General features: G+C 36.6%; 1 long non-coding RNA gene across 1 annotated transcript in view; it reads right to left on the bottom strand.

Moving 5' to 3' along the window:
• Positions 1 to 12,193, bottom strand: part of LOC145675465 (uncharacterized) — a 451,851-nt gene that overhangs the window by 225,359 nt on the left and 214,299 nt on the right. Inside the window, exon 3 of the long non-coding RNA XR_014129124.1 lies at positions 9,601 to 9,665. This is a non-coding gene — a long non-coding RNA (uncharacterized LOC145675465). The remainder of the gene's footprint in view (positions 1 to 9,600; positions 9,666 to 12,193) is intronic.

The following is a 12,193-nucleotide window of genomic DNA, read 5'->3' as shown; positions in this document are numbered from 1 at the left end:
AGGTATACAGAGAAGTTAATTTTGCCTGTTGCAAAGGAAGCAGAAGTCTCTAAAATAGGTACATAAAGCTTTAAATAACAAAAATATCCATGTTATAAGCTTCAGTAAGCCAAAAATAAGGTATTTCTATAGCGGTAATATATGTTGATGAAAGGAAACAAAGGCCTGGTATCATGATAGAGTATACCCTCTGTATACATGTGTGTCAGACTGACACACATTTCTTGTTACAGTGACAACTCGTGCCAGCTTTTATTGATCAATGCATTTAGGGAATAAATCGACAGTGTTTGGGGAGATTTCGACATGTAGTTCCTTTGTTATAAGGAAAGTCATCTAGGTCCCGGGTCATTTAGTCCGGTATAACCCTAATGGTAAAGTACCTTTGGTTTTTAGATCAACACTGTACATGTGTCAAAGATCCTGATGTATTACAGAAAGCCTATAATGCTCTCACTACACAGTAGAGACCTGCACGGGCCGAATTTTTCAGCCCGAGCCCAATCCAGCCCGAATGTACCTAGGCCCGGCCCAGCCCGGTCCCGAAAGGTTTTGGAGACTTTCGGCCCGAGCCCGGCCCGGCTTAATAAGTTTTTAAAATTTCTTGGCCCAAGCCCGGCCCGGGCCTGATAAATTTTAAAAGTTTCAGTTTGTAACATTTTTGACGGGCACACTTCTTCAACGTTTGCCTTTATTCTAATTATCGTTTAACGAAAGTCAATAATTATTAAAGAATTGCAATTAATCTGCCCCAACTCGGCCCGACCTGAAGAGAAATGTGTGTCGGCCTGCCCAAGCCCAGCCGGCCCAAAGAAATGGCAGAGTCGGCCCAAGCCCAGCCCGTGCAGGTCTCTATTACACAGTACTCAAAATTGTCAATGGCTAATTGTCCCTCTAAGTGGGCTAGATATAGCCAAAAATAGGCTAAATTGGATCATCGCTGTAGTGAAGATCCTTAAATTTAGGAATTAGCGAAAATGCAGTTGGTTCACTCTCAAATAATATAAGGATGTAATAAATTACATATACTCTTAAGGTGTATGTCTATTATTATTATTATTATTATTATTATTAAGAAGAAGAAGAAGAAGATCTTTCGAACTACGTGATTGTTAGAAATATTTTGTAGAGTTTGTATTGAAACAAGGCTGTGAAATTATCACTAATCTGAATTCGAATTTCTACGGTCAATCGCTCAACCATCGCTCTGTTACAATACCGGTGGCTCTAACCTTTACGATTACGATATAAAATAGTAAAGTGTTTCGCATGGATCATATTAGAATGAATTTCAATTTAATTATCATATATAGTTACTTCCTTGTTGAATTATAGATACTTTTCGTTTAAAAATAGGATGTAATTTGGAAGTCTCAAATCAAAGTAAAGTATCTAAAGGGCCGCGGTGGCTCAGTGGAAGAGCGTTCACCTCTGGTGCTAGGGGTCCCGGGTTCGATTCCAGCCCCCACCAAGTGAACTTTGTTGTGGACAAACACCGTGTGCGTGGGTTTTCTCGGGGTTTTCCCGTTTCCTCCCACTTTCTTCATTCTACCATTTTCATTCATTACTCATCATCACCGTCTCCTTTGGCCTAACCGGCATAACCGTGGGAAGTAAAACTCAAAGATGTTTCAAAGTAAAGTAGGTCAACGTAAAGGGAAAAAAGTGTAAAATTCGATTCTCTCTCGAAAGAAAAATAGTAAGTCCTATTGCTGTTATTACAATTACAAATAACAATATCCAAGAGTGCATGAAGTTATTTTTTCACTTAGATATACTCATTTCAGGTAAGTAAACAGAAACAAATCAAAAAGGAAGAAAAACTGAGGCCTTGAAAGTAAAAGGTAGACAAATTCACCAGTGTTCAGAAGATGCTGTCTTCAATGCACTGAGCAGAGTGGGTTGGTGGGTGAGAGTGGGTCACGATGGGTGGTGGGTCGCAGTAGGTCACGCCCTATTGACTTATGATCCACTGGCCCACACAAGTGTTCACGTACTCCATCACTGCTCCTGTCCGCTTCTTCTCCTCTCCCAGTGGTTTACTGAGAAGGGGAGCAACACACTGTGACGTCATAGAGAATACAGTTATAAATATATTTTCTAAGCTAAAGGAAAAGCATAGAAGTATACAAGTATGACACGACACCACAAGAAAGAATAAATAAAACCTGATATGACAAAATTCACAAAGTTGTTCCACACAAATCTCTGGCCTCGAGCCGAATTTACAATTGGCACTAAATGTGAAGATACTACCAGAAAAGTAATAGACATTATAATCCAAACTGGTAATTTTAAAGTTGTAAACAATCTGCACGTGTATTATAGCCGACAAGAAGTTATATTAAATCATAAAACTGCACTCCAATTCCTGACTTTTTTACATGGACACTATGGCAGACCTAGCATAAATATAGGGCTGCCACAACAGAAGATATGCACAATACATAGCCAGGAAGACTTTTACTTAACGAAAAAACTTCTCTACCTGCTTTTTGTTCGGCAAAAAAAAAAAAGCCTCATCCACGTTTTAAAAAAAATCCATCAACCAGCTGTGCTACTGAACAGCATAGCTCTGAAAGCAAAGATAGACACAGACAGACGATACTTTAAAAAAAAAAAATGTTCACCTTTTCTTACAGTATCTAATTGACCTGCTAATCTCGTAGCAATTCTCGTTTTTTACTTTACTAACGCACAATCTCAAAGCTATCTCACAGTACTCTGGTCTCTCAACTTGCTTCAACCTTACTCTCAAACCTTATATACCAAAGTACGTCTCGCGCTCAACGTTGATTCATCTAAAAGAATAGAAGGTACAGCAGACAGCACTAACTTTTTTTTGCTCCAATTTCTTAAAATCAAGTCAGAAGAGAAATGAGAACATGGGAGGAAAATGGGGTGCCTCCGAAAAGACTTGTGCACTCGATGCTGTCCACCACAAATGTACATAGCCTGGAATCGAAGCAGGGTCCTCTCGTTCTAAAAATTAGCGCTTTAGCACTGAGCCACCGTGTCCCCTTATCCATTTTGTAATCTCGTTCGAATACTTCTCTCTCTTTAGAAGCTTTCAAAATGTGTATATGGAAAAGAATGAAGAAAATTTTCTTTAAGTGCAAAGAGAAAAAACACTCGGAGCGTCAAAAAAATGTATACAAACTTTGAATTGTGGTAGAAAATTTATTTTCCAACATACATGGTTAAATTTCTGGGAAAATTAGGCTACAATTCAATTGGAAAAATAACTGTACATTCTAGTCAAACTAATGAATTAATACCGAAACAAACACTGATATGCAAACCAAAACAGACGCAACGGATATAGATTCCTTAACTGAGAATTATACGGAAAGCCTGAAAGGAGAAAATGAAGTGGAAGAAGACAAGTAATATGGCATTGAGTGGGAAGAAGAGTGTAGACTACATACTTATCAAGTTGTTCGAGGGACATCATTTTCAGTTCTCTTCCAAAATGGAAATGACATTTATTCAAACAGGGTTTTCTAATTGGTAGAAGGCGTAGACAAGTTAAGAGCGAATGAAAGATCGGGTTGCCATCGTCAAGTTGTAATTAAATGTAAATCTCTAGAATCAAATGTTAATATGTTTGGCCATATTTCTAATGAAAAACTGAAGCAAATGAAAGAAAACCATAACTGCTTACTAAAAATCATATCCTCTCTCCGTTATTTAGCTGTGCAAGGCAAGGGCTTGCAATACGAGGACATAGTGATGAAACAAGTAACTTTAAACAATTTATTGGATCTTCGGTGTGAAGATAGTCAGGAACTTTCAACCAGGGGCGGATCCAGGACCGACTTCTGAGGTGGGGGCGGTGGGTCATCATAATGGTAGTTTTAAGGGCTCCAAACTCTGGGATGGATATTATTTATATACATAAAACAAGAAAGTTTCCTCTTCTGGGGGGGGGCAATTGCCCCGATCGTCCCCCTCTGGATCCGCCCCTGCTTTCAACATGGTTACAACTAGATTCGTACAGTACAAGCGGATATCGCATGATGTACAGAATGAACTCTTGAGCCTATCTTGAGGGCAAGGGGGCCTTCATCAAGCAGTTGATAGAAAACGGCTGAATATGATTATGATTTATTTATTCCCCCCCACCACCAGCACCAATATTTTCTTCAAGTCGGCGCCTATGGGCCTTTCTGCATATCACACACCGTTCCATGAATCTCGGATTTGTCTCGCAGACGTGTAATTGTTTCCCTTGAAGGTTGATCAGTTCCATCCTCACATCTCCACTTTTTAAAAACGGCAGCCCGCTCTTCAAAGCTCATACGCCCGTCCGTCCGCCATATTGATGTTACTCTCTTGCCACTACCTGGGTTGCAAAGCTATGCCGACGATTCTGCTGCCACCTGTTCAGGAAAAGATTACTTTTTTTCCCCAGAAATTTAACCTTGTAGGGTGGAAAATAAAATTTTCTATGACATGACAGTTCAAGGCGTGTACACATGTTTTTTTTTTGAGTGACCCGGTATAAGGAAGTGTTAGCAAAAGTTCACGAGAGAAAGATATTGAAGAAAGTTAAATAGAATAAGAATTCGTTCTGAGGAATATGATTTTAAAAAAGTATGGCAAAAGACGAACAAATAAGAAGAATACTGCAATGAGCTGCCAGGGTTGTTAGAATACAATAATGATTATGCAAACGAGCTTATTGTACTCGGTATTTGTCAAAGCAAAGAGAATTTAACAGCATTCTCTCGTTCATCCAAATATCAATGATGAAACATTACGATTTATTCTCTGTGTTTAACAATACGGGAAATATGAAATAGAAACTAGCAACATCCGAGAATTCATTAAATCCACTTTTTCTGTCCTTTCTTTCTCTCTCTCTCTCTCTCTCTCTAATTGACGGTAGTAGAGCACTGATTTTTACCAGGCATAACACATATCTAACGATGTTATTTTCTACGCGCAGATTGATGGCAATAAAGAATCAATCATCAGATCCAGATTGTGACAAGTAAAACAGTATGACAATGAGGAATAATGACACGACACGTCACTTGTCATACATTATGAGCATCAGAGATGGCAGCACGTGCTAGAGTTATTGATGACACAGTATTTTCTCTAATTGATGGTTCCATCTGTCTGACTAACATGAAATGCTTTCCACTCGTACGCAGAGCATTGTCTTTAATGGGACATGGATATTCACACGGTAAAAACAATATAGGTTTACAGACTCCCCCCCCCCCATCTCATGCTCTGATACAAGAGTCGTTTCCATCAGTTATAAAAACCAATATATTCTTACTTCACAACTGATTCCCAATGACATTAATTAAGGCACTAAAAATCTCAGCGCACAAATAATTATGTTAACTTGAAATTCCACTGGTTTCATATCCATATAAAATTGGCAATGTCAAGTAATGATCTTATTTGACATTTAAAAAAAATCATCCGCAATATTGTGCATTAAAGAGAAATTCGTCCTCATTATTATTCTGTGACTTTGATATTTGATTTCAGATGATTCTAACAGAAATAATTTTAAAAATTTCTTTCAAGGTACTTCAGTTTGATTAAACGCATACTGATGTTCACAAATATCGAATTTCTGTCTACTCTTAAACGTAGTGAACTAAGAAAGATATACCTGGACAAAAACAATTATTCAAGATACTTAGATCTTATAAACCTTATCAAGAAAATGTTTAAGTTTCAAGAAAATAACGTGGAAATGCGCAAACGAAAAGCAAAAAATGCAATGTTAAAACAACTCCCTGAAGGAATCACTTCACCTGTGTTATTTTGATACCCTTGTACCCATCTCAAGTATTTTTTGGTATTTCTAAGTAAAGCTTTACAAGGTATATACGCAATTTTTACCAAATAACGTACAACGTACAGTGAAACCTGCATTAAACGGACTCCTTGTTAAACGAAAATATTTCTCGGCCACATGAATTTAGGGGTGAAACACACGTTAAATTCCGTTCAATAAACAACTGGGTTACACGGACAACGGAAATAAAAAAAATAATCCTTTCAAACGAAAATTTCAATTTCCGGAGAGTTTTTATACATTCTATTAGAGACCAGGTACATATTGCAAATATATACTAAAGGGATGAGGGGAAGTCCCCTTTGGTTATAACATACATTCAGTATTAGCAAAAGGGATTTCCCCCTCATCCCCCTTGTAGTTCGCACACTGTCCACAGATATAGGCGCGAAGCGTCAAGAACATATTTTTACACAACAACAGCGGTAACCATAATATAACTCATGATATCAATATATTTATGGAAGAGGTTACATTTTGTTGCTAGTGAACAGGGAACATTGAAAGGTTTTACAACAGATTTGAACATTTCTAATGCATAATGCAATTTTTACGCATTATAAACATATTGGGAATTAATATTGTACTCGTAGTTACAAATGGCTACTTTATTGGTTAAAGCAAAAAAATTACGAGCGGAAATCGAACCCAGAACCCTTTGCACGTCAGTCGTAAATGCTCATCACTCTTCCACGCCGTCTTTTGATAACTCCACGCCGTCATATCATATATACGACGAGGCGTAAACTTTATGACATTTTTTCTCTATTTGTGGCTATTGCGCTTTCCTTTAGAAATACATTGGAAAGATGGAGAAACGTGCTGCCATCTATCCACAATTGACGCATATATACATTTTTCTGAAAATAAAGTTCCTGTGTGTGTGCGTGTGTGTGTGTGTATGTATGCAGGGTCGGATCCAGGATTTTCTGAGAGGGGTGCACCAAATAACTGCCAGTACATTTGAATTAAAGTGAGTTTTTTTTTTTTTTAAATATCTTTAGGCATCTGTGGTGTGAATGAGGAATTGCTCTGGAAATGCTAAGTATCTGCTCTCGGTGAATCCTTTTCCTTCAACCTTCTGAAAATTGACTTAAACTATTAATTTTTGCAAAAATCACTGCCAGTTTCTCATTTTAGGTAGTGTATATTTACAACGAAGTGGGGTACACGTGCACCTTTGCACCCCCTAAATCCGGCCCTGTATGTATGTATGTATGGGTGTACGTATGCAGTGGCGGATCCAAGGGGGCCTATAGGGGTTATAGCCCCCCCTTGACGCTCAGTTTTACACTGGATAAAACGGCAAAATATGGTTTAGCCCCTCCCTTGATCATATCCTGGTTCCGCCACTGTACGTATGTACGTTTAAAATATTTCCATTTCTCACCAAATTATGGCTAAAACTTTCACTACTCTAAAAATTCACAATATAAAAGTAACTTTCAATTAGTATGTAGTCATTAATCAATTTAATACATATACCATCAATCTAATATTTACCTATTGATAAAATGCATAAAGACTTATTTTTTTTTGCGATCTTTTAAAACTACAAAAAAAAAAAAGTTACAATAGTTGCTGTTTGTCCTACGTAAGGAAAATAATTCCAAGTCTTGTACCTCCCAAAACTAGAAACTTTGCTACAAACAGACAACAATTCCTCTACATCATTTTCGTATACAATATGCAATAAGTACGTTGTGGATTTCTTATTGGACAAATACATTTAAGTGTCATTTATGTTACAATACCAGCTCCAACCAAATCTCAATAAGTTAACCAAAAACCTTGAAGAATAGCAGCGGAAAGTTTCGAAATAACCCTGCCATTCATAAGCACACAACGCTCAATCCTCCATAGACAGAATTCCATTTGCGAAATAATTAAAACTTGGCAAGTTTTTAAAAAAAAGAACCACTGTTTCTTAATTAAATAGCCTTATTTTACAACCCAGTTGCTTGAAACGAGGTTCAAACCGATGGAAAAATAAAAGAAAAAGGGGAAAATTCGGAAGAACACCAGCCACAAAGTTGGATTTTCTCTCTTTCTTCCTATTATTTCCTTTTTGTCTCTCTAGACCTCTTTCTTCCTTCTTGAGAAACGTTCTATTTTATATTTCTTCTGAGACTGTGATTTTTAAAGACAATTCTTCGCACTAAATGTAGTCATTTTGAGGTGCTGAACCAAAACGAGTTAAAGAGTTCTCGAGAAAGAATTCAAGATATCATTCACAAGACATCACCCAATTATCTTTCTTAAAATGCTTAAATAGCAAATGCAACTTGCAGCGTGAATCCTTCGTTTATCAACAGCATTATACACAGCAGATTCACCTTCTGATGCAATTTTTAATTAATCCATTTACTATATATATATATATATATATATATACAAGGACGGATCCAACGGGGACTAAGGGACTATAGCCCCCCCCCCCTTGACACTCAGTTTTATACTGGATAAAATGGGCTTCAATTCTGCTTTAGACTGGATAAAACGGCAAATTATGGTTTAGCCCCTCCCTTGATCATATCCTGGTTCCGCCACTATATATATATATATATATATACACACAGAGAGAGAGCAATCTGTTCTGGATTTAACATTGATCGCTATAAATTAAAAACCGTGATAGATAGCTAGAAGTGGTTTTCTGTAATCAATTAACCATCCCAAGATTTTTATTCCGTCTCCACTCTAACACCGTTACGAGAACGTGAAGTGGCACAAATAAACCACTTCCGGTTTTATCGTTGATCGCTATAAAGTAAAGATAGTAATAGATACCGAGAAAACCTTCTTAATCAATTAAGCACTCTATGAATATATTCCATCTCAATTCTATAATATCTCTACTAAAACCGGAAGTGACAAAAATCTACCACTTCCGGTTACAATATTCATTGAGAAAATATTATGCCATATAACCCAAACTTTTTCTCGACGTGTACACGAGACAATGTTACTTTATATATATATATATATATTACACCACAGCGAATTACTTTCAATTTTTGAATTTGTGTTGCGCATGATCAAAGAGACAGATCTTAAAGAAAGATACATTTTTCGAGACGAGATCAGTTTCACTATAAATTTTCAGATTGTCACAATCTCCATTCTTTGCCTCGCGTAGCATCCCTAATTTGAACAGATACATACCACAGGGTTTGAAAGGGTAGAGATTTAACGTGTCAATCACCTTTCTGCAAGTGAATATCGTTGATCGTATCCATATTTTGTTCTCTCTCTCTCTCAGAGCACAAAAATAAAATGAAGAAAAGATCCAGTACAAGAAGGTCGAATGTCTGTTAACGAGTACATCAAAGTCAGCAGGAAGAAGAACGATCCAATGACGAGATGCCGCCAGCTAAAGACAACTAAAAATTCTCATAATGGTTTTCGAAGCATCGATACCCTTATATATTGAAGGAATATCTTTTCAATCTTTCCTTGAAGCCGCAATCGACTCAGATACTTATCAGAAGGGTTTTAATCTTCCAAACGTCTCTCTTCATCATCTTCGTCATCTCTTCCCCCTCCAAAGGCCACCAGATATCAGAGCAAAAACCAAAAGAGTACAATCCAATTACTATTTTCTTGAGGGGGAACAAGAATTCCCGTTATCCGTTGCTTCTACATCATAATTTGTCAAGTTGTCTTTCACTGATTTGATAGGAAGTCTGCCTCCTCCTGGATGCAAATAATATCAAGGGAAAATCGTCCTCTAAATTCAAGAATCATATAACACATGCACAACATCTACTTACCAAAGAAGAATTACAAATTCTCCCTGAGAAACTGTTGGTTCTTCAAGTACCGAACAAAGCACAACCTGCAAATAATAATAAATTTAAATTGAATTTAATAAACTTCTAAATCAGGGATATAAGAAAAATGTATCTATATTTCAGCGATATAACAAAAACATACCCTTTGTTTATTGGAGTTTAGCTTCCTACTTCAGCACTGACGGTACACGACGCGAAACTACAATTTAAGGAGAAATCCGAACCGCCGTAATGTATTTATTAAGTACACTTCCGGAGTCAAGAGTTAAACCCGAAGCTACATGTATCAAAGACGGACGCGCTAACCATTTTCATATATATATATATATATATATATATATATATATATATATATATATATATATATATATATATATATATATATATATATATATATATATATAATTCACTTCCCGACGTCATACAATTATGAAATTTTGCACAGTAACATAAATTGAGAGGCAATACAATATTATGTTGCCTCTTTAGCACATTTCACTCTCCGAAGACAAAAATATGAAATTTTTGCATAGGGACATAACTTTGATTTATTTGATTTATTCACATATAACACAACAGGCACAGGCCTAATTACAGTGTTACATAGTATATCATTATACAGATTATATAGGTTAATAAAGCTATTGGTAATAATTACATTTGTCTTACAGAATTAATAAACTTCTTAAAACTACTTACATCCATTGCCAGTACATCCAGGTTGAAATTTTCTTTAACTAACCTGTTGTAGGTTGCACATTGCTTTTGCAATTCTTTTAAAATCCTGCCTTTTATATGGGTGTTTTTACACTTTTGGACTACCCTGTATTTTTTTAAGGTTAGATATCTTGCTTGATTTTAGAGATACATATCAGCCTTTTCGTATGCAACCAGCTTTAGTATTGAGTAAAGCAAGATTATCTAGTACATAGGAATTTACATTCTAATGATAATACTATACTGTTACTATATGTTTACATCTTTTACTGAAAATAGATCTTAGGGTACATCTGGATTTCTCTTCTGTAATCATAAATCCTCACAGTCCCGGGTTCGATTCCCCGTGGAGACACTCCATCGAAAATGTGTAATAGTTTTTTTTTCAAGGCCAGCCAACCTGAGTAAGGTTTTCTTGGGTTTTTCTCATTCACATCAGACAAATGCCGGGATGGTACCTAATATACAGATCCCAGGGCAGTTTTTCTTCCCCCCTTGTCCGGATTCTGTGCTCCCTGAGGGACGTCATCCCCCATATATGTAGAACTTAAGATCCCAGAAATGTGTATAAATAAAGAAAAATAATTCGTCATATAGTGTGAAGTTCGTTGTGGAACAGAGTACCAACAACCCGGTGCTGCAGTCGCCGCCTGACAGTTGCGAACCCAGACATCTGACGTGCTTCCAACTCCAGGTATATCTATTAAATTGATAAGTGTCTTTATATCCTCCTGAAGTTATTAAGATAGTAAAATGACCATTATAATTTTGCAGTATAAATAAACACGACGCTAATTAAGACTTCACAAATTTGCTCGATGATGAAATACTAATACGTACTTAATATTTCGCACAACGATGTTGTTTGGCCGTAATAATAGTTATTAAAAAAAAAAAAAAACTCGTTAATTCTTGAATCAATGCAATATTTCAAAATGAAATATTGTGTTAAATCAAGCATAGACCCAAAATCATTCGACCTTCACGAAGCCAGGTTTACAGGCACTGGCGCGTAACAAATCTACCAACAAAACATTAATAAAGTACTCGAAGATTTTGCAACAGTCGCCAATCAGGCCAAAAGACATCAGTGGAAATACACTGTATTATATACGTATGTATCTTCTCATACCGTAGTATAAATCCATCAACAAAGACTTAATGTTTGAGATAATAGCATAATTGGTATCTGTACGCTAATGCAACACATTTGACATCTATTTATAACAGCTTATCTAAAATAAGTAATCTCTAGCTAATATTTTCTGAGCTTGACTCTGTAATTGTTACTTACGAGAAGCGGTCAATATATTTTTGCAATCATATAGAAAAGCTTTACCTATTTGTATGCAAATTATGAACGAAATGCGACAATATCTGATAAGACTAACGTGTAAATGTTATGCTTCTAGGTTCAAAACTGTTGAAGTTATGGCGTCGCGCCTGAAAAGAGTGAAAGTGTAGAAGTGGCAAAAATGGAATATCGCGGGGTAATCCTCCATCTAAAGGGGATGAAAGCCAAGAACATCTATGCAGAGATAAAAACTGTTTATGGTGAAAAGTGTCAATCCTTAAGCACAACAGCTGAAATGTGGACGGATGACTTTGAAGGACGAATCTAGAGAAAGAAGACAGTGTTCAGCGATTGATGACGACATGATTCGGAAAGTGGAACTCCTGTGTGATGGACAACAGAGGAATAACAACAAATACTATTATTGTTAATGAGTTGAAGATTTCCCATGGTTCGGTATCCACTATCTTGCATGATCACCTGCACCTATCCAAAGTGTCCGCACGGTGGGTTCACAGGTTACTCACACCTTTTCAAAAACAGCAACGCACTGATTGTACA

This window comes from Thermobia domestica, chromosome 18 (assembly GCF_964235325.1).
Source record: "Thermobia domestica chromosome 18, izTheDome1.hap1.1, whole genome shotgun sequence".
NCBI classification, from domain to species: domain Eukaryota; kingdom Metazoa; phylum Arthropoda; class Insecta; order Zygentoma; family Lepismatidae; genus Thermobia; species Thermobia domestica.
This window is presented reverse-complemented; position numbering and strand designations above follow the sequence as displayed.